Source organism: Podarcis muralis, chromosome 5 (assembly GCF_964188315.1).
Source record: "Podarcis muralis chromosome 5, rPodMur119.hap1.1, whole genome shotgun sequence".
Taxonomy (NCBI): Eukaryota; Metazoa; Chordata; class Lepidosauria; order Squamata; family Lacertidae; genus Podarcis; species Podarcis muralis.
This window is the reverse complement of record NC_135659.1, coordinates 148,348-170,693: the sequence shown is the minus strand read 5'-3', so window position 1 is coordinate 170,693 and position 22,346 is coordinate 148,348. Positions and strand designations below refer to the sequence as shown.

The following is a 22,346-nucleotide window of genomic DNA, read 5'->3' as shown; positions in this document are numbered from 1 at the left end:
CCACCTTCTACGTTTCTCCTTCCTCCTCTGGGTCCTACTACCCCCCTGGGTGCCTTCTTTCCGGGATGCCTCGGAAGCGGACCCTTCGGACTCCTCCCCTTCTCTCCGGCGGGCTTTGGGACCCGGCTCTCTCTCCGGACTGCCCATTGCGCCCCCCTCCTGTACATTTGAACTTGGCGCGCGCGCGCTGCCCCTGACCTTCCTTTTGACCGTTACCTCGCTCTCTGATGCAGGCGTGGCTAACCCTGACTCATGTCCTTCCGCTGAGGGAAGGCTGCCTGCTGCCGATGTTTGGGACTCCTCCCCCTTACTGCTCTCCGGTGGGAAAGTTGGTCCCGATTTCCAGCTGCTGCTCTCTGAATCCCCTCTGGCCCCTCCTTCCTGGGGTGTTCCCTCTGGCAACCCCCTGGCTCTGACCACTGGGGCCCCTTTCTGTGAATCCTCTGATTCACTGGAGAGACTTAGAGACCTCGGATGGCTACCCTCGCTGACTTCTCCCTCAGATTCCTCTCCCTCGGTCTCTACTTCCTCCCTCTCCTGTCCCTCTGCTCCTGAACCCCTGACAACGGTGTTTTGCTATTTTGGTCTCATTACATACCTTTTGCGATTTCTGGGTTAATGTTGCATTCACACCAAAGAACACAACTTGAAATAAGCGAAATCCAAGATTCTTCTTTCTATGTAGTTGGAATCCAAAATAACCTGTTTTGCCATGTTTAGACTTATTACACTTTGCTTTGCTATTTGTGGGTGAATGAACAAAGAAAGAAAAATCAAAGCTGATTTGTCCACTTTCTATTGCGATAGAACCAAAACAGCTATGCAGGAATTGGGCTGATAACAAAGGTTTCACTGCGATTTCTTGGTGAATGTGCAAAAACACTGCAAAAACACCAATTTGAAATAAGCACATAGTTTTATGATCTTTTTGTGTAGATGGAACCCAAAACTCCTTTTTGCTTTGTTTGGGGCGATTCTGGTGCACACCCAAACAACACCATGCCAATTGAAATAAGCGCAATCATAGCTTATTCGTCTTCTTTCCACGCATATGGAAGTGAAAAGACGGTATTTTGTTATTTTGGTCTCATTACATACCTTTTGCGATTTCTGGGTTAATGTTGCATTAACACCAAAGAACACAACTTGAAATAAGCGAAATCCAAGATTCTTCTTTCTATGTAGTTGGAATCCAAAATAACCTGTTTTGCCTTGTTTAGACTTATTACACTTTGCTTTGCTATTTGTGGGTGAATAAATAAATTAAGAAAAATCAAAGCTGATTTGTCCACTTTCTATTGCGATACAACCAAAACAGCTATGCATGAATTGGGCTGATAACAAAGGTTTCACTCTGCGATTTCTTGGTGAATGTGCAAAAACACCGCAAAAACACCAATTTGAAAGAAGCACATAGTTTTATGATCTTCTTTTTGTGTAGATGGAACCCAAAACTCCTTTTTGCTTTGGTTGGGGGGCTACTCTGGTGCACACCCAAAAACCACCATGCGAATTGATATAAGCCCAATCAAAGCTTATTCGTCTTTCTACGCATATGGAAGCGAAAAGACCGTGTTTTGTTATTTTGGTCTCATTACATACTTTTTGCGATTTCTGGGTTAATGTTGCATTAACACCAAAGAACACAACTTGGAATAAGCGAAATCCAAAATTCTTCTTTCTACGTACTTGGAACGCAAAACAACCTCTTTTGCATAGTTTAGACTTATTACACTTTGCTATTTGTGGGTGAATGAACAAAGAAATAAAAATCAAAGCTGATTCGTGCACTTTCTATTGCGATGGAACCAAAACACCGATGCATGAATTGGGCTCATAACAAACATTTCAGTCTGCGATTTCTGGGTGAATGTGCATTCTAACCCCAAAAACACCAATTTGAAATAACCCCAATCAGAGCTTTAACATCACTTTTATGCAGATGGAACCCAAAACGCCTTTTTGCTTTGGTTGGGGGTGATTCTGGTGCACACCCAAACAACACCATGCCAATTGAAATAAGCGCAATCATAGCTTATTCGTCTTCTTTCCACGCATATGGAAGTGAAAAGACGGTATTTTGTTATTTTGGTCTCATTACATACCTTTTTGCGATTTCTGGGTTAATGTTGCATTAACACCAAAGAACACAACTTGAAATAAGCGAAATCCAAGATTGTTCTTTCTATGTAGTTGGAATCCAAAATAACCTGTTTTGCCGTGTTTAGACTTATTACACTTTGTTTTGCTATTTGTGGGTGAATGAACAAAGAAAAAAAAATCAAAGCTGATTTGTCCACTTTCTATTGCGATAGAACCAAAACAGCTATGCAGGAATTGGGCTGATAACAAACATTTCAGTCTGCGATTTCTGGGTGAATGTGCAAAAACACCGCAAAAACACCAATTTGAAAGAAGCACATAGTTTTATGATCTTCTTTTTGTGTAAATGAACCCAAAACTCCTTTTTGCTTTGGTTGGGGGCTACTCTGGTGCACACCCAAAAACCACCATGCGAATTGAAATAAGCCCAATCAAAGCTTATTCGTCTTTCTACGCATATGGAAGCGAAAAGACCGTGTTTTGTTATTTTGGTCTCATTACATACTTTTTGCGATTTCTGGGTTAATGTTGCATTAACACCAAAGAACACAACTTGGAATAAGCGAAATCCAAAATTCTTCTTTCTACGTACTTGGAACGCAAAACAACCTCTTTTGCATAGTTTAGACTTATTACACTTTGCTATTTGTGGGTGAATGAACAAAGAAAGAAAAATCAAAGCTGATTCGTCCACTTTCTATTGCGATGGAAACAAAACACCTATGCATGAATTGGGCTGATAACAAACATTTCAGTCTGCGATTTCTGGGTGAATGTGCATTCTAACCCCTAAAACACCAATTTGAAATAACCCCAATCAGAGCTTTAACATCTACTAATATGCAGATGGAACCCAAAACGCCTTTTTGCTTTGGTTTGGGGTGATTCTGGTGCACACCCAAACAACACCATGCCAATTGAAATAAGCCCAATCAAAGCTTATTCGTCTTCTTTCAACGCATATGGAAGCGAAAAGACGGTGTTTTGCTATTTTGGTCTCATTACATACTTTTTGCGATTTCTGGGCTAATGTTGCAATAACACCAAAGAACACAACTTGAAATAACCGAAATCCAAAGTTCTTTCTACGTACTTGGAACACAAAACAACCTCTTTTGCGTAGTTTAGACTTATTACACTTTGCTTTGCTATTTGTTGGTGAATGAACAAAGAAAGAAAAATCAAAGCTGATTCATCCACCTTCTATTGCGATGGAACCAAAACACCGATGCATGAATTGGAATGATAACAAACATTTCAGTCTGCGATTTCTGGGTGAATGTGCATTCTAACCCCAAAAACACCAATTTGAAATAACCCCAATCAGAGCTTTAACATCTACTTTTATGCAGATGGAACCCAAAACGCCTTTTTGCTTTGGTTGGGGGTGATTCTGGTGCACACCCAAAGAACACCATTCCAATTGAAATAAGCCCAATCAAAGCTTATTCGTCTTCTTTCCACGCATATGGAAGTGAAAAGACGGTGTTTTGTTATTTTGGTCTCATTACATACCTTTTGCGATTTCTGGGTTAATGTTGCATTAACACCAAAGAACACAACTTGAAATAAGCGAAATCCAAGATTCTTCTTTCTATGTAGTTGGAATCCAAAATAACCTGTTTTGCCGTGTTTAGACTTATTACACTTTGTTTTGCTATTTGTGGGTGAATGAACAAAGAAAGAAAAATCAAAGCTGATTTGTCCACTTTCTATTGCGATAGAACCAAAACAGCTATGCAGGAATTGGGCTGATAACAAACATTTCAGTCTGCGATTTCTGGGTGAATGTGCAAAAACACCGCCAAAACACCAATTTGAAATAAGCACATAGTTTTATGATCTTCTTTTTGTGTAGATGGAACCCAAAACTCCTTTTTGCTTTGGTTGGGGGCTACTCTGGTGCACACCCAAAAACCACCATGCGAATTGAAATAAGCCCAATCAAAGCTTATTCGTCTTTCTACGCATATGGAAGCGAAAAGACCGTGTTTTGTTATTTTGGTCTTATTACATACTTTTTGCGATTTCTGGGTTAATGTTGCATTAATACCAAAGAACACAACTTGGAATACGCGAAATCCAAAATTCTTCTTTCTACGTACTTGGAACGCAAAACAACCTCTTTTGCATACTTTAGACTTATTACACTTTGCTATTTGTGGGTGAATGAGCAAAGAAAGAAAAATCAAAGCTGATTCGTCCACTTTCTATTGCGATGGAAACAAAACACCTATGCATGAATTGGGCTGATAACAAACATTTCAGTCTGCGATTTCTGGGTGAATGTGCATTCTAACCCCTAAAACACCAATTTGAAATAACCCCAATCAGAGCTTTAATATCTACTATTATGCAGATGGAACCCAAAACGCCTTTTTGGGGGTGATTTGGGGGTGATTCTGGTGCACACCCAAACAACACCATGCCAATTGAAATAAGCCCAATCAAAGCTTATTCGTCTTCTTTCAACGCATATGGAAGCGAAAAGACGGTGTTTTGCTATTTTGGTCTCATTACATACTTTTTGCGATTTCTGGGCTAATGTTGCATTAACACCAAAGAACACAACTTGAAATAACCGAAATCCAAAGTTCTTCTTTCTACGTACTTGGAACACAAAACAACCTCTTTTGCGTAGTTTAGACTTATTACACTTTGCTTTGCTATTTGTTGGTGAATGAACAAAGAAAGAAAAATCAAAGCTGATTCATCCACCTTCTATTGCGATGGAACCAAAACACCGATGCATGAATTGGGCTGATAACAAACATTTCAGTCTGCGATTTCTGCGTGAATGTGCATTCTAACCCCAAAAACACCAATTTGAAATAACCCCAATAACATCTACTTTTATGCAGATGGAACCCAAAACGCCTTTTTGCTTTGGTTGGGGGTGATTCTGGTGCACACCCAAACAACACCATGCCAATTGAAATAAGCCCAATTAAAGCTTATTCGTCTTCTTTCAACGCATATGGAAGCGAAAAGACGGTGTTTTGTTATTTTGGTCTCATTACATACCTTTTGCGATTTCTGGGTTAATGTTGCATTAACACCAAAGAACACAACTTGAAATAAGCGAAATCCAAGATTCTTCTTTCTATGTAGTTGGAATCCAAAATAACCTGTTTTGCCGTGTTTAGACTTATTACACTTTGTTTTGCTATTTGTGGGTGAATGAACAAAGAAAGAAAAATCAAAGCTGATTTGTCCACTTTCTATTGCGATAGAACCAAAACAGCTATGCAGGAATTGGGCTGATAACAAACGTTTCACTCTGCGATTTCTTGGTGAATGTGCAAAAACACTGCAAAAACACCAATTTGAAATAAGCACATAGTTTTATGATCTTTTTGTGTAGATGGAACCCAAGACTGCTTTTTGCTTTGTTTGGGGCGATTCTGGTGCACACCGAAAAAACACCATGCGAATTGAAATCAAACCTTATTCGTCTTCTTTCTACGCATATGAAAGTGAAAAGAGGGTGTTTTGTTATTTTGGTCTCATTACATACCTTTTGCGATTTCTGGGTTAATGTTGCATAAACACCAAAGAACACAACTTGAAATAAGCGAAATCCAAGATTCTTCTTTCTATGTAGTTGGAACGCAAAGCAACCTCTTTTGCCTAGTTTAGACTTATTACACTTTGCTTTGCTATTTGTGGGTGAATGAACACCGATAGCACAATTAAAGCTTGTTCGTCCTCTTTCTATTGAGATGGAACCAAAACACCTATGCTTGATTTGGGCTGATAACAAACATTTAACTATGCGGTTTTTGGGTGAATGTGCATTCTATCCCCCAAAACAACAATTGGAAATAAGCCCATCATCTGATTATTATTATTATTATTATTATTATTATTATTATTATTTTGTAAACTTTAAAAAAAGAAGCCAGGGCCATTTGATAATAATCTGCCAAAATAAAAGTTAGCAACCAGAGGCAGCTAGCTTTAATGGTCGTATCGGATCTTCTTCTCCATCTTTTTCAAATATTTCTAATCTTTCAACTCTTTCCAATCCTCAGTGGGAAAAGAAAATGAAAGCTCACCTCACCAGTGTTTCTAAGGGACCCAAGCACCTGGAGGTCACAGCATTATGGGTGAAAGGATGTCAGTGGCAAGGAGGCCTGGGACAATGGGCCAGGTGTTTGCATGTGCCCCCCCCCCCCCCAGTTCAGCTACAGCCTCCACTGGGTTTTCCAGAAGCCATGCAAGATTTTTCAGCCAAGCAGGTCAAGGCAATGTTATTATTACATTGATTAAACTAATTTTATTAAATTTCTATGACACCCCTCATTGGGGGATCATATGCTTGTTTCACCTCTGCACTCTAAGTTATGGGTGGCCTTTCTCTCTTGCCAGCATTGAAAACAAAAAATGCCCAGTTTGAAATTATTATTATAATTATTATATATTTATTTGTACCCTGCCTTTTCCCCTGATGGGGACCCAAGGCAGTTTACGGATGAAAAGAAGACAAGCTAAAACCTGGGTGGGGGATCTACAATTAAAAAGCAATTAAACACTGATAGAATTAAAACTGTGTGTGTATACATATAAAAATCTTGTAAAACCAAATAATGGCAATAAAAACAGCACAGCAGAAGCCCTTTCATTAAAAGCACATTTTTATTTTATATTGATGTATACTTCGCTAATTGTAGAGTTGGAAGGGACCCCAAGGGTCATGCAGGAATCTTTCACGCAACATGGGACTCAAACCCATGAGTCTTGGTCAAAATTTTAGGCCTTTATAGTGCAATCCTATACATATTCTCTCAGAAGTTCTTTGAAGTTCAGTGAGTTTGATTCCCAGGTAAGTGCATAGCCCCGCAGCCTTCCAGCAAAGGCTCCTCAGTGTGTTGGAATTTATTGTTACAATATGAGCTTATCGCAGTTGCAGACAGCCAGTTTGTTGACATCATGTGATATGGCTAGCTGTGGGAAAGAAGCTTCCCGGAAGTTCACAGGCTGGAAAAGTCTTTGTGAAGAGTGTAATATGAGACCTTCCTCTTGCGTATGTACAGGAAGTCTCTCTCTCGTTTGCTGGATTTTGAAGTGAACGGACATGTTTTCTGTAGTGCTGCAAAGTCAGAAATAAAGGATGTAAACAGACGTTTCTGACTATCTCTTTTCCCTGCCAGGGAAGCAGGAGGGAGGGGGTGTGCATTTCCCACGCTGGGAAGTGTCGCCTATTGAGACCTAGCCTGGATCCTGCGGGGATTGCAGCCAGGGAGGTCACCGGACACCAAGCCGGGAGCCTGGGAGAGTTGCCAGCTTCTCCCGAAGAAGGAGGCTTGTTTCCAACATTTATATATATATATATATATATAGAGAGAGAGAGAGAGAGAGAGAGAGAGAGAGAGAGAGAGTTGTAAACTATTTTGTACTTCTTTGATTTTACCAACTGAGGGATTGATATAGGCACAAAAGGCCTTATGATCTTCAGATGGACAGCAACTCCGTTGAACCTGTGTGAGTGGTGGAATCTAAAAAATGTAAACACTTTAAAAAAAAAAAGGTGTTTTGAAGAATATATTGAATTTGCCATAACCTCACAATTGCCATCTAGTGTCACATTTGTATAATGCACCTTAAACACTTCAAATGTTATATTTGCAGCCGTAGAGTTGACTCTGGTGTCCTGGGCAGGGGTGGTTGGGATCCCAGGGTAAATATAAGGCGCAAGATCTTCTAGCACCACAAGTTTTTGCATGCAGTGGTCTCTATGATAAGCCAGTCATGTGTTGTGCTGAGACTTATAGTTTAGGGGCAAACTACAGTTCCCATGATTCTTGGGGGGTGGAGTCATGTACTGTAATGTTATGCCATGTCCACAGCCACTAACCGCAACAAAGAGGAATACTTTCTGGTGAATTTTCCTTAAATTGTCTCTTCTCAATTATATTTTTAGCATTTCTCCTGAAAAATTTTTATTGATTTGACATTTGTTTTAAATACAGAACGTAATCTGCATTTCATCCAGTGTTTAATCCAGAAGCTGGCCAGTTTGGTGGAAAGATTAGCAGAGCAAATATTAGCACTGCTCGATCCAAGGAATATTTGGAGGCTTTTAAACCAAGCCCGGTCAGAGAGCAGATACTGTACGGTGTGAAAACCCCTATGAAGAAAAAGAGAAAGGTCAGAGCACTTTCCATTGGGAGTTTCCCAGTTTGGGAGAGAGCAGGAAAGCAAAGGTCTTTTTGTAGTCCAACCCTCTGCAAGGGAAGAATCTTTTTGCCCCTCAAACCCAGGTCTTTGAGATGGAAAGTCTCCTGCTCTACAGACTGAGCTGTCACAGTGATTTTCGGCGTCTGGGCATGCGCAGAAGCAATTTCCAGAGCCGCAGACACACACAGATGCGATTTCTGTGGGAGTGATCTGGCCCATGGCCTTGCCAACCCCTGGGTTAGGGTTAGGATTTTGTTAGGGGTAGGGTTCCCTTCTTGCCAGGGAACTCTGGGAACATGGGGCTCAAAGGATGGCCCTGAGATTAAGAGTCTTGTGCTCTGCCCAATGAGCTATATGGATTGATTTAAATAACAAACACTATTTTTTATTATTTAATAATTTACAGTGATGTAAAATAAAGGGCAATATAAATAAATAAATAAATAAATAATCCCTCAACTGCCAAAACAAATGGTCTTGTAGCACTGTAAAAACTAACAGATTTTGGGGAAACTTTTTTAAGAGGGGGCCTTGGTGAGTGCTAAGAGGGTGCCATGGAGTCCACGTGCCACCCTGGGAACCTCAGTCTGGACCCTAATGATGAAGCGAATCACCAGTCCCTAAATAATGGGAACACCATATGTAACATTAACCCCACAAGAGAGGTTGGTCTTTGTTCTCGGCTGGGAGCAGAGCGATTGAGAGAGTGAGGAGGTGCAGGCACAGTAGGTGAGAGATCCTCCCAGGTTGTCCTTGTTACAGTTCAAAGGCCTGGGACGTGCCTCCTTCGCATCCAGCTCACCAAGGCCACTTTGCACGACACCCACCTCCCAAAGAAGAGAATTACAGAGTCTCATGTGCCTTCCATTTCGGGAGAAACTTCTCAAAGGAATATTTGCTCCCTTACAGGTTAACGGGTGACCTCTCCCTTCTGTTTTAGCTGATTCTGGAAAAACAAAACACTATGGGTAAAATTTTCTGTCCTGGATTGTTGATATTCTCCTGTGTTTTGGCAGGTGAGCTCGTCAGAGTGTTAAATAAATTTATCCCAGCAACACAAATGAGGGATGTGGTTATTTAGCAAACGCAGGGGAGTTTTCCTATTTGTTCCTATTTCCTATTTGTTCTTTGACTGTTTGTGCATTAAATTGTGCAAAGATGTGATTTCTCCAGGCCAATGAGACATGGCCTGGAGAATGTGGATGGAGGAAAGTTTTTCTCCCTCTCATAATGGTAGAACTCATGGAGCTGGACGCTGGAAGATTCAGGACACATCAAAGAAAGGAAGTACTTCTTTACAAAGCGCACATTATGGAACTCCCTGCCACAAGAGGCAGTGGTGGCCACCAACTTGCAACTTCCGCTCAGGATTTTCCCCAGGGTAAGCCCCATTTCAGCCAGCATACTTTGCACCCTCCTCAAATGCTTTGGCCTGGTTGGGAGGTTTCCTGGTAACCCCCTCCCTTCCGGTGGTGCCAATGTTCCCCTGGCCTCGAATGCCCCCTTGACCGGTCACCGCAACCCCGTTCATCTCCACTGTCGCCACAGTCCTCGGTGCGGGCAGGGGCGACGCAGCTGCTTGGCAGGCACGGCTTGCCTGGGGTGCAGCTCCAGGGACTTGGAAATGTTGGGACGGTTAATGAGTTGCCTCCAAGCAATCTATCTGGTTGGTCAGGTTTTGGGGAGGCGGAAAATAAAGCTTTACTTTGGGGGCCACAGTTCATGAACTACACGTTGTCCAGTGCCACACTCGCCACCGAGGAGAAGGTCACCTGCGCTCTTGACATGCTCCAGATAAGGAGCCGGCCGGGGAGGGCGAGGAGCCCAAGACCTAACTGGAAAGCACTGTGGACTCTTCCGGTGTAGGCCAGCAGGGGGCGCCAGGTGCCTGAGGATGAGGCAGGGCTTCGCCACAGGGGACAATGTGGTTGCCGTGGCTCAGCTCCACAGGGAAGCTTCCGTTGAGTCCTGCACAGGAAGGGTGGAGGGGTGAGGAACCAGGCGTCATCTAGCCTGGCCCCTGCAGGTGGGAACCATAGTTATATAAACAGAGGAGATGGGACCCGGGGGTCATCTAGCCTGACCCCTGCGAGAATTGCAGAATGACATCTCATCTCAACTGCTCTCATTTTTATCAGTCAGCTGCCAGGAATCCCAAAGGGGGACGGGAAGCAGGGCATCAGTAAATTTCATGATAAGAATGGTATTTCATTATGCTGGCCCTACCAGGCGGGTCAGTGGTCTGGAAATCAATAAATAATAATTATATGATAGCACCACGATATGTCCTGCAGCTTAGAAATGTACGGAATTACGACAACTGTGCCTGGTGGCATTTCCTCCACACAGGGAAAAAGGCCAAGTACATGGCTCTGCTCCTGTTGGTTTTCCGACCAGTGCCCCAAGCTTACCTTTCTCAGCCATACTGTACCAGGTGCGGAGTTCACAGGCTGTGGCTGCGTCACTCATGGTCAGAGAGCGGAGTCAGGCGGCTTGGTTCGCTGCTCCGAGGTGCTCATGTACCAGCCTGGTTGGGGGGTGCCAGGTCAAAGGGGTGCTCTAACTGCTAAGCAATGCTTCTCTGCCTTTCAAATGAAGCAAGTTTACCCTGGTCGGTGCCCAGAATGTGGTTGAAGGGGGAGTCGGGGCCGCACACCCAGCCTCTGCCCCACCCTGGGCACCACCAGTACCCAGACATGCTTACGTCCTCCCAGCTGCAGGCGGTGCCTTCAAAGTCGCAGGCCAAGGTGACACTTGGCGGTTCCAGCCCATTCCGGTAGCCTAGAAGGAGAAGGAATCAGGCGCCCTGAGCAAGCTACAGTTCCCAGAATTCAGGACACCAAGTGATGTTCCTCCCATGAGCTACAGTTCCCAGAGTTCCCTAGAAAAAGAAATGGGCTTGGGAACTAGATCTGTCAAGGGATTCGCAACCCTCAACACCCAGAGCAAGCAATAGTTCCCATGGTGCTTTGGGGAACATCGTGGGAACTGTAGTTTGTTCTGTTTCCCAAAGAGACCCTCTCAGAGTTATAACTCCCAGAGTTCCCTTGGGAAAGGTTGTGCAGAATATTCTCTCCCCCCATAGGAAACTACAGTTCCCAGGGTGCTTTGAGAGATGCCGTGATGGGTTAAATACTATCTGCGAGGGGAATTGAAGCACATCTCCCTGATTCCTTTGGTGACGCCAAAACTAGTGTCAATGGATCTTGTCAGAGCAATCCCAGCAGTCGCAGGCAAAGTTGCAGGCGCCAGCACTTGGCTTCCTGGAGGCGGCCCAGCTAAGAAATGGAGGCCCAGCTAGGAAAAAAAAGGGGGAAGTGCCATTAAAAGGAGAGTAACAGTGAGAGAGATAGGGAGCATGGGAGACATGGAAGGGGCATCAAGAGGCATCTAGTCCAACCCACTGAAAGGAAGCTCAGAGCTATAATTCCCAGGACTTCTTTGGGAAATGAAAGAGGGAAGAGAGAGAAATAAAAAGCATAGAGAGAGGGATGGGATTCACAGCCCCCCCCTCCCTCACCCCAGCCCAGCAGGGCACCCCTCAGGCGCGCCGTCCTCACAGCAGCACCCAGCAGGCCTTCGCCCCCACCTTATCTGCAAGCCGGCAGGGTGAGGGGGGCCAAAGGTTGGCAGGGCGGAGGCCCCTGTACCCCAAAAGGCGCCCAGGGGGACAGAAGCCTACCTTGTGGGGCTACCCTGGCCTCCTAGGCGCTTCTTCTCTCGGGTGGAGCCTCCCGTGCCAGTGGCAGTCTACCTGGGCAGCTCCTGAAGGAGCTTAGCGCTCAGGGAAATGCTGCAAGGAAGAAAAGGAGGAGGAGAATAAGGATAATACTGAGGATAATGATAACAGCAGCAGCAGCAGCAACAACAAACCAGAGAAAGGCCAAGGCCCCTAAGGCACTGTTGGAACTCCTCCCTGAGGGGATGGGGGGGCTCCACCCTTCCTTCTCCACAGGGACCCCTAACGTCTCCTGGGACCCCTCAAGAGATGAGGCGCCCACCTCACAAGGGAGACCAGTGCCACAAAATGGCCAGGCTAGGCCCAACTGCCCTCAACCAATATGGCGGTGGTGGCATGTCTTCATTTGCCTCTCCTCTGGTGGCGCCTCTTTCCGGTCACTCTGCCTTCATCCAAAATGGCCTCCTAGGACCCCTAGGACACGTGCACAGCAGCAACATCAACAATAAAAACAGCAGCAGCAGCAAACAAACATTTGTGAGCCAAAATGGCGACGGAGGTAGCAGCCTAGCCAGAACCTCCTGCCTTCAATTAAGCTTTTAATTAGGTTTTAGCCATCTTCTGGCCCTATGTTTATATTTTTAGTTGTCATTTTGTTTTCTTTGCTTTTAGCCTAATGGTTTATTGTTTTAATGTTTTATTATCTACTGTTTTAATGTTTTATTATCTACTGTTTTATGGCTCAATTCGATTTAGCGTAAGAAGGAACACTAAAGAAGGTAGACTGCAGTCTTTGCAACTAACACACAGCTTTCATCCATTGAACATAAGGTCCAGTCATGGCCGACTCTGAGATTGCGCACTCCTCTCGCTTTATTGGCCGAGGGAGCCGGCGTACAGCTTCCGGGTCATGTGGCCAGCATGACTAAGCCACATTTGGCAAACTAGAGCAGCGCACTGAAACACCATTTACCTTCCCGCTGGAGCAGTACCTATTTATCTTACTTGCACTTTGACATGCTTTCAAACTGCTAGGTTGGCAGGAGCAGGGACCGAGCAACGGGAGCTCACCCCGCTGCTAATTATGCCTGCTAGAAGGAAAAAACGAGGCATTAAGAGCCAAAACAGCATATCATATTTTTCACTCTGTAAGACGCACCAGACCACAAGTTTTTGGAGGAGGAAAACAAGAAAAAAAATATTCTGAATCTCAGAAGCCAGAACAGCAGGAGGGATCGCTGTGCGTGAAAGAAGCAATCCCTCTTGCTGTTCTGGCTTCTGGGATAGCTGCGCAGCCTGCATTCGCTCCATAAGACGCACACACATTTCCCCTTACTTTTTAGGTGGGAAAAAGTGAGTCTTATAGAGCAAAAAATACGGTAATTGGGACTCACAATTCCTCCAACGCAGAGAAGCGGCAGAAAGCCAACACCTTCATTCCTAGCTCGGAAACAGAGCAAATTGTGAGTAATGTTGCTGGGGGAACCCTCCCCCACTCTAAGAAGGAAGGAGATGATCCGACCCCTCCCCCCTTTCAAGGAGGGAAGGAGATGATTTCACCCAGAAAACAGGAGTAGGAGGGATCCCCCCCATCCCAAATGCTGACCCACCCATGTCTTTAGAACAAGACAAATAGAGGAACTTGTTTCCAGCAGATTCCAGATATATACCCTTACCAAGAGATTTATATGATGTCAGCAGAAACTATGGTCTAATTAGTTCTTCAAAGACTGAATGAAATATAGAGGAATACTTGGATAATTGCCCTCCCTCTATAAATGCCCAAAGGGCTAAAAGGAGGATTAGACACAACTATGCCAGCGAACTATCAGTACAAGTCATGGATGAAATAAAGCCTTGCCAGGTCCTCCAAGTGAACCAGATAATGCTTGAGATTCATCAAAATGAGTACAAGTGGATGAATCGCAGGTTAATTATGACGTCCTTATCTCAGCTTGTGACCTGCCATTACCAAAAAGTAGATCTAAAAAATTTCCATTTCCTGCCCAGCATAAGAAACATCACACACCTATTTATGACTTTTAGATTGCCAGCTCTTCCATCTCGACTTATGGAGATGAAAAACATTTTATGGCGGTCTCACCTTCTTTACCTGATAAGGGTTTTCAAGGATGAGACAGTGAGGCAGCCAGTCCCCGGCAGAGAACCAAAGCAAACGCCAATAAGAAACAATACCTGCACGAAGGAGGAAGATAAACCCGTGAGTTTGGAATTAGAAGAATTAGAAGAACTGAAGAGGAGATTATTGAGCATAAAGAGCATAAAATCTCAATTGAGCATAAAATCTCAATTCAAAACATAAGGACATTATAGCTCGGAACACTATATGCCCAATAGCCCTTCATCTCGAGGAAAGACGACTATGCAATTCCCTGATCTTTCCCCAAGCGATAGCGATGGAGAAGATGAACCTGGCAACTCTGACACTCTCATGGCAACAACTTCTAAAGAACTTCATGTCGCAGATAGATTGCTGAAACCAAGCACCCAGGCTATACTCGGGCCTTTGCCTAATACTCCTAAAACTTACAAGAATGACTCACCCAAAGGGTGAGATAGGACGGACGGAGTCTCTGAACATGAAGCGGCTCTCTGCTGGCTAGTGACCTCCATTTTACAGCACATGCCTCTTTAATACTCCCAAAGGCACAGAAAGAGTTAATAGCCTGGCTACCTTATGAGGGAGAGAGGGATTGACAGTTAGTGGACCAGTGTGGGGCTCCCCTCGCTACCTGGGGTGTGGCTGGATGGGTTTTACCTATTGGGGATGTTTGTCCTGCTGATTTTTCATCTCAATATCATACCTTTTCAATTTGGGAGACTTGGCCCAGGGATGTTATGTTATCATTCCTCTACAGGGGAGGCTAGCGTGGGGTCTGGGATTGCCACCGTCAAAGGGCAAGGGAGGTACGGCAGTGGGGGTAAATATTATCTATGAAGGATTTTGAGATGCGATGATGCTCGAACCCCTTCCAAGCTACGCCCCATCCCAAGGGACATGAGCAGGGATTATCCACCTCCGTCATTGGTGCTGTGCAATGCCAGGTCCATAGGCAATAAAACTGCCACCTTGCGAGACTTATCTCGCTGGGGGTTGACCTGGCTTGTGTGACAGAGACCTGGGTGCACGAAGGCGAAGTATTCACCTTTTATGAGATGTCACCACCAGGTTTCTCCATCCTCCACCAATCGGGGACTGTGGGTCGGGGGGGAGGGTTAGCGTTGTTAATCCAGAAGGATTGCTCTTTCAGGGCTCTGCCATCACCATCAATCTCCAGCATTGAATGTGCTGGCCTAGTGTGGGGCACAAAGGAGAGCTTGGCTGTCTGGCTGGTGTACCAACCACCAGTAGCCACCCTGTCAGGCCTGTTGGATGTGGTGGCAGGCTGGGTCTTGGAGGTTTTGGGGGACTTCAATGTCCATGCTGATGCCACCCCCTCCTCACAGGCTCTGGACCTGGTGTCTTCCATGGCAATATTAGGGCTCTCACCACATGCTGGATTTGATTTTTGGTGCGGGTATAGTATGATTTTTGGTGAGGATCATGTCCTCACTTGTGGAAGTGCCATGGTCTGATCACTACATTCTGAAAGCCAGGATTGACTTCCCGCCCCCACCCCGCTTGGGTGGTGAGCCTATTTGGGCTTGATGTATTGATGTAATGAGGCACAGGATAATGTAAAATTACAAAAGGGACAAGATAGGGTTGACCCCTGTCACTGTTATTGTTTATTTTAGTTACTGTTTATTTTATTGTTTATTGTATATTTGTATTAGAGACCCTGGCAAGGAACAAAAGATCTGATGAAGAAATAAAAGGTATAACAGATGGGTGCACAGCAAATAAAAGGAGATCATTTGCAGATGACCTTGTAGGAAACCTGTTGGCGAGTATACCAAATATACACAATATCTGAGGTCGGACAGGTGGCAGGATTCAAGTTAAATAAAAATAAAACAAACCTACTGGTGAAAAATATGACAGAACAAAATAAAAATGAGCTACAAGTAGCAACACAATTGATAATTGAGGGGAAAGGGGAAGGCATGGCTAACAGTCAAGAATATAAATATTTTTAAGAATAGGTATGTAACAACGTGGAAAGAGATAAAGAAATTACGGATGTCTGGGGAAGGATGAATTTATCACTTTGGGGAAGAATTTCAGTTATGAAAATGAATGTACAGTTGTCAGGGGTTCAGGGACAGAGGCACAGGTGAGGGAGGAGACGGAGAGCGAGGGGGAAGAATCCCAGGACAGCGAGGAAGAGGATGACAATGACTTGAGGGATTCCATGAGTCTTTCAAGTGAATCGGAGGATTCCCAGAAGGGGGCGCCTGTGGTCAGGCCAAGGGGAGTCACAGGGGGGACTCGTCAGGAGCAGGGGACCAGCGGGGGAACCCAAAGTGGGAGCTGGGAGTCGGGACCGGCTTCTCCGCCAGAGCGCAGTGAAGGGGGTGGAGATTCCAGAGTGACAGGGGAAGCAGGTCCGAAAGCAGAGAGGGAGGGGAGATCGGAGCAAGACATCGTCCCGGAAAGGGAGGGGAGTAGTGCAGGGAGTAGTGTAACTGTCAAGAGGAAGGTTAGAGGTTGCGAACGCGCGCCAAGTTCAAATGTGGAGGCGCGCGGAAGAACAGGGAGCCCGGAGGAGGAGCCAGGTCCCAAAGCACGCAGGAGGGGGGAAGAGCTGTCTGGGGATTCCGCGTCAGGGGAATCCAGGAGGGGCGAAACCCCAGGGGGCAGGAAGACCCTGCGGAAAAGGAAAGAAAGGAAGAGGTGGAGCAGCACAAGCCTCTTAAACTGGTGCAGAGGAGGGACTGACTCAGAGGGGACTTCAGCGGTCCAAGCATAACAGACGTGGGGCTGCGCGCCTCGGCTGTGGAGCGTACAATACACTGCAATAAACATCTTTGTATATAAACTGGACTTGGCGTTGGTCTCTTGTGAGCTGGGACCTGGGGCAGCCCTGACAACAGTATTGCCAAGAATGTTATTTTTATTTCAAACAATACCTGTGGTCAGTGGAGCTTCAAACAATGGCAAAAAGATGTATCTAAATTCATCTGGCAGGGGAAGAAACCAAAGATTAAATACAAACTATTAACAGATAGTAAAGAAAGAGGTGGCTTCTCTCTGCCGAATTTGAAATTATATTATGAGGTGTCATGTCCCTACTGGCTATAGGAATGGATAACTTTTTAAAAATACAGATATTCTAGACTATGAGGGTCATGATAGCAGATAGATGCACATCTAAGGTATGAGAAGACCAAAGTGCATAAATGGTTTTTGAAACATTTGGTAAAAAAAGCAATTTATGGGGAAAATATAAAAACTTGTTGGAGCAGAAGACATCATGGTGGCTTTCCCCAGGGAAGCGATATCCCTGAGAAAGACTAATGCAAAAAATGAATGGGCAACCTATAGAGAGTTGCTTATGGAAGTAGAGCAACAATTGAAATTGAAAAAGTTTTGAGGATATAAGACAGTAACAGACTGGTTGCAATATCAATTAAATGATGTGTTTAAAATAGATAAGAAAATTGGATTCAGTAAAGAAATTTCAAGGTTTGAAAAATCTTTAATGGAAAATAATGTGGTTACTTTCTAAAATGTATAAATTGTTGCTAAAGTGGCATACCAAAGATGAAAAAGTTAAATCGGTAATGATATATTTGGCACAAGATATTGGGCATAATATCCAATTTTCATCTTGGGAAAAATTATGGAGGGTTAGAACTGCTTCAAATGTTTGTTGGAAATGCAAAGAGAAAGAAATGTGGTGGACAAAAGCATTCTGAGAAATGATTTATAATAAATTGAAAAAAATGTTTAAAGTAACGTTTGCGAAAAATCCAGAGTCTTTTATTAGGTGTTAAATAGTGGGTAGACATAGCAGACAACACAGCAATTTCTCCAAAGCAGCTCTTTATTTGTAAGCTGGAACAGAACAGAATAGCAAACAGCTCAGCCGGCCTGCTTTTATAGGCAGCCGGCTGTCAACATTGTAGCAACAACAACCCAGGGTTTCCCGCCTAAAGTAACTGATGTGGATCTGTGTGAATACTATATACTATACACGATACTCCAGGTGGCCAGGGTGAGAACTTCAATACATAACACCAGGTATTTTAGGTGCAGAAATTCCAAAGGAGCAGAAATGACTATTTATGTAGGCGATGACAGCAGTGTGGATACTATTGCAAAGAAGATAAAGTCCTGAGCAGAGATGAATGGTTGATATGGCGAAATTGGAAATTGACTGGGAAAATCAGAAACCAGGAAGAGACTAAATTTAAGAAAGAATAGGAAAAAATTATATTGTATAAGCTACTAAAAACTTTAGCAGGATTTGAGAAATGCTTGTAATGTACAAAAAAAATGGTAGAAAGATTATTTTTATATTAAAAAAAGAGGTAAAATAAGGGAAGCAGCTGGGGAGGGAGATTGATAATGGGAACCATGGAAGGGTGGAGGGGAGTCGAAGGATTCAGGGAATCCTAAATGATGATTAATGTCTGAATTTAAATTTGTTATGTAAAACTTAATAAAAATATGTTTTCATTTTAAAAAAGGATAATGTTCCAAGTATAATAATACTTTATTATAATAGTAAAAAAGGTAAAGGTACCCCTGCCCGTACGGGCCAGTCTTGCCAGACTCTAGGGTTGTGCGCCCATCTCACTCAAGAGGCCGGGGGCCAGCGCTGTCCGGAGACACTTCCGGGTCACGTGGCCAGCGTGACATCGCTGCTCTGGTGAGCCAGAGCCGCACACGGAAACGCCGTTTACCTTCCCGCTGGTAAGCGGTCCCTATTTATCTACTTGCACCCGGGGGTGCTTTCGAACTGCTAGGTTGGCAGGCGCTGGGACCGAACGACGGGAGCGCACCCCGCCGCAGGGATTCGAACTGCCGACCTTTCGATCGGCAAGCCCTAGGCTCTGAGGCTTTTACCCACAGCGCCACCTGCGTCCCATTTATTATAATAATAAAGTGCAAATATATAGATATAGCTAGCAGTATGCAGTAGAGCTACATACCAAATTTGGTCAAATCCCAAACTCAATCAAACCAGTTCAAGGCACAGATCCACCTTCCCTGATAAGGGTTCCATGACAAATCTAAGCTCCAATTCCCTCCACACAAAGCAGCCCATCATATGCCCATCAAAGCACTTTGCCCATTCAGTGACCGGAATGGGATGCTCTATCCCATACCAATAGTCAACTGAGGGCCAGATAACAGTTGACCTTAACTGCATAGTTCTGTGCAGGTTTCTTTTCTTCATCCCTTCACAAACTGCAGATGCAGAGTTCCTGATTTAGTTTGCAAATTGAGCATATAGGAGGACCTTGCTGTGGCCCTGGCCCCTGACTCTGGGGTTGCGGCACTCATCTCGCTTTACTGGCTGAGGGAGCCAGCGTTTGTCTGCAGACAGCTTCCGAGTCATGTGGACAGCATGACAAAGCCGCTTCTGGCGAACCAGAGCAGCACATGGAAATGCCATTTACCTTCCTGCCGGAGTGGTACCTATTTATCTACTTGCACTTGACGTGCTTTCAATCTGCTAGGTTGGCAGGAGCAGGGACCGAGCAATGGGAGCTCACCCTGTCGTGGGGATATGAACCACGGACCTTCTGATTGGCAAGCCCTAGGCCCTGTGGTTTAGACCACAGCACCATCCTTGTCCCAGTCCACCCTAACCTTATACCGTAACCCTAAACCCTACCCCCAACCTGACCCTAACTCCTAAACCGTAGGACACCCCTTACCCCCTAAACCACAGATACTTCTTGCACCATTAGGGTTAGGGTTGGGTTTGAGTTAGGGTTAGGGCCAGGGTTAGGGTAATGATTACAATCAGGGTTAGGGTTAAGTTAAGAGTTAGGTTTAAATTAGAATTAGGGTTAAGGTTAGGTTTAGGGTTAAATTAGGCTTAGGTTTAGGTTTAGGCTTAAGTTTGGGTTAGGGTTAAGGTTCGGGATAGGGTTGGGTTTAAGTTAATATTAGTGAGCGCTAGGGTGAGGGTTAGGTTTGAGTTAGGGTGAGCATTAAGGTTAAGGTTTGGGATAGGGTTGGGTTTGAGTAAGAGAAGAACAGCAGCAGGAGCAATATAATTATATTATTTATACTCCACCCATCTGGCTGCGTTTCCCAAGTCACTTGTGGCCACTTTCAATAAAAGGTAAAAACATGAGTGGATGCTCATGAATGCTCATGAATTTAGAAACTCTCAATTCCCATAGAATTCCCAAAGAAGACCTGGGAATTGTAGCTCTGAGCTTCTTTACAGAGGGTTGGACTAGATGACCCTTGGGTTCCCTTCCATCTCTACCATTCCCTCTCTACCATTCTAGGATGCTCCCTGTCTCTCTCTCTCTCTCTCGCTCACTCACACACTCACTCCTCCTTTTCATGGCAGTTTCACCTTTTTCTGCACTCCTAGCTCGGAAGGGCTGAAGAGGCTGCGCTGTCACCATGTTGGGCGCGGGCAGGGGTATCGGAAGGAGGGGCCGCCGGAGGAGAGGCAAGAGGACAGGAAGGGGAGGGAAATGGGCGAGGGCAGGGATACCGGAAGGAGGTTCCAACCGGAGGAGAGACGAGCGGAAAGGGAGGGGAAAGGGCGGAAGAGGCGCTGCGACGCTGGGCCAGCAGAGACGTGCCGAGCCAGGCTGGCCCTCTCTCTTTCTCCCAGCCGCTCTCTCTCGACCCCGCTCTCCCCAGGGTGCAGCCCTGCCCCCCGCCCCGCCCTCACCTGCCTTTCTCCCCCAGTGGCTTTCTTCTAGTGCCGCCATTTTGGGCTGTGCTGCCGCCATGCTGGGCGAGGGCAGGTGTACCGGAAGGAGGTGCCACAGGAGAGGCAAGAGGACAGGAAGGAGAGGGAACTGGGCGGAAGAGGCTGTGCTGCCGCCATGTTGGGCGAGGGCAGGAGTACCGGAAGGAGGTGCCAGCGGAGGAGAGGCAAGAGGACAGGAAGGGGAGGGGAAAGGGGGGAAGAGGCGCTGCGACGCTGGGCCAGCAGAGACGTGCCGAGCCAGGCTGGCCCTCTCTCTTTCTCCCAGCCGCTCTCTCTCGACCCCGCTCTCCCCAGGGTGCAGCCCTGCCCCCCGCCCCGCCCTCACCTGCCTTTCTCCCCCAGTGGCCTTCCTCTCGTGCCCCTTTGCGGAGGGATGGTGCGGGTGGGCTGCGGAAGCCAAACGGAGCCTCTCGTGGGCGAGGAACTGCAGCTTGCGGCCCCTGCCTCACGCGCGACCACAACAGCAACACGCGCGAAGGTGGGGGCCGGCCTTCTCGCTTGCAGGAGAGAGCGACTCTGCGCGCGCATAGAGTTCTGCGCATCTCATATATGCTTACACAGGAAGGGAGGTATTTTGTTAGAGCATTCAAAAAATATGATGTCATGCCTACCCATGGAAGTGACACAGTCCAGAATCAAGCTACCTGCTATTTGTGGGTGAATGAACAAAGAAAAGAAAAATCAAAGCTGATTCATCCACTTTCTATTGCGATGGAACCAAAACACCGATGCATGAAATGGGCTGATAACAAACATTTCACTCTGCGAATTCTTGGTGAATGTGCAAAAACACCAATTTGAAATAAGCACATAGTTTTATGATCTTTTTGTGTACATGGAACCCAAAACTCCTTTTTGCTTTGTTTGGGGCGATTCTGGTGCACACCCAAAAACCACGATGCGAATTGAAATAAGCCAAATCAAAGCTTATTCGTCTTCTTTCTACGCATATGGAAGCGAAAAAACGGTGTTTTGCTATTTTGGTCTCATTACATACTTTTTTGCGATTTCTGGGTTAATGTTGCATTCACACCAAAGAACACAACTTGAAATAAGCGAAATCCAAGATTCTTCTTTCTATGTAGTTGGAACGCAAAACAACCTCTTTTGCCTAGTTTAGACTTATTACACTTTGCTTTGCTATTTGTGGGTGAATGAACAAAGAAAGAGAAATCAAAGCTGATTCGTCCACTTTCTATTGCGATGGAACCAAAACACCGATGCATGAAATGGGCTGATAACAAACATTTCACTCTGCGAATTCTTGGTGAATGTGCAAAAACACCAATTTGAAATAAGCACATAGTTTTATGATCTTTTTGTGTACATGGAACCCAAAACTCCTTTTCGCTTTGTTTGGGGCGATTCTGGTGCACACCCAAAAACCACGATGCGAATTGAAATAAGCCAAATCAAAGCTTATTCGTCTTCTTTCTACGCATATGGAAGCGAAAAGACGGTGTTTTGCTATCTTGGTCTCATTACATACCTTTTGCGATTTCTGGGTTAATGTTGCATTCACACCAAAGAACACAACTTGAAATAAGCGAAATCCAAGATTCTTC

At 45.1% G+C, this 22,346-nt stretch overlaps 1 long non-coding RNA gene across 1 annotated transcript; it reads right to left on the bottom strand.

Moving 5' to 3' along the window:
- Positions 1 to 6,722: 6,722 nt before the first annotated feature.
- Positions 6,723 to 21,703, bottom strand: LOC144327722 (uncharacterized). Its single transcript, XR_013392787.1, has 2 exons — positions 21,107 to 21,703; positions 6,723 to 11,064 (listed from the first exon to the last, which is right to left on the bottom strand). It is a non-coding gene; the product is annotated as an uncharacterized LOC144327722 (long non-coding RNA).
- Between the last annotated feature and the right edge of the window lie 643 nt (positions 21,704 to 22,346).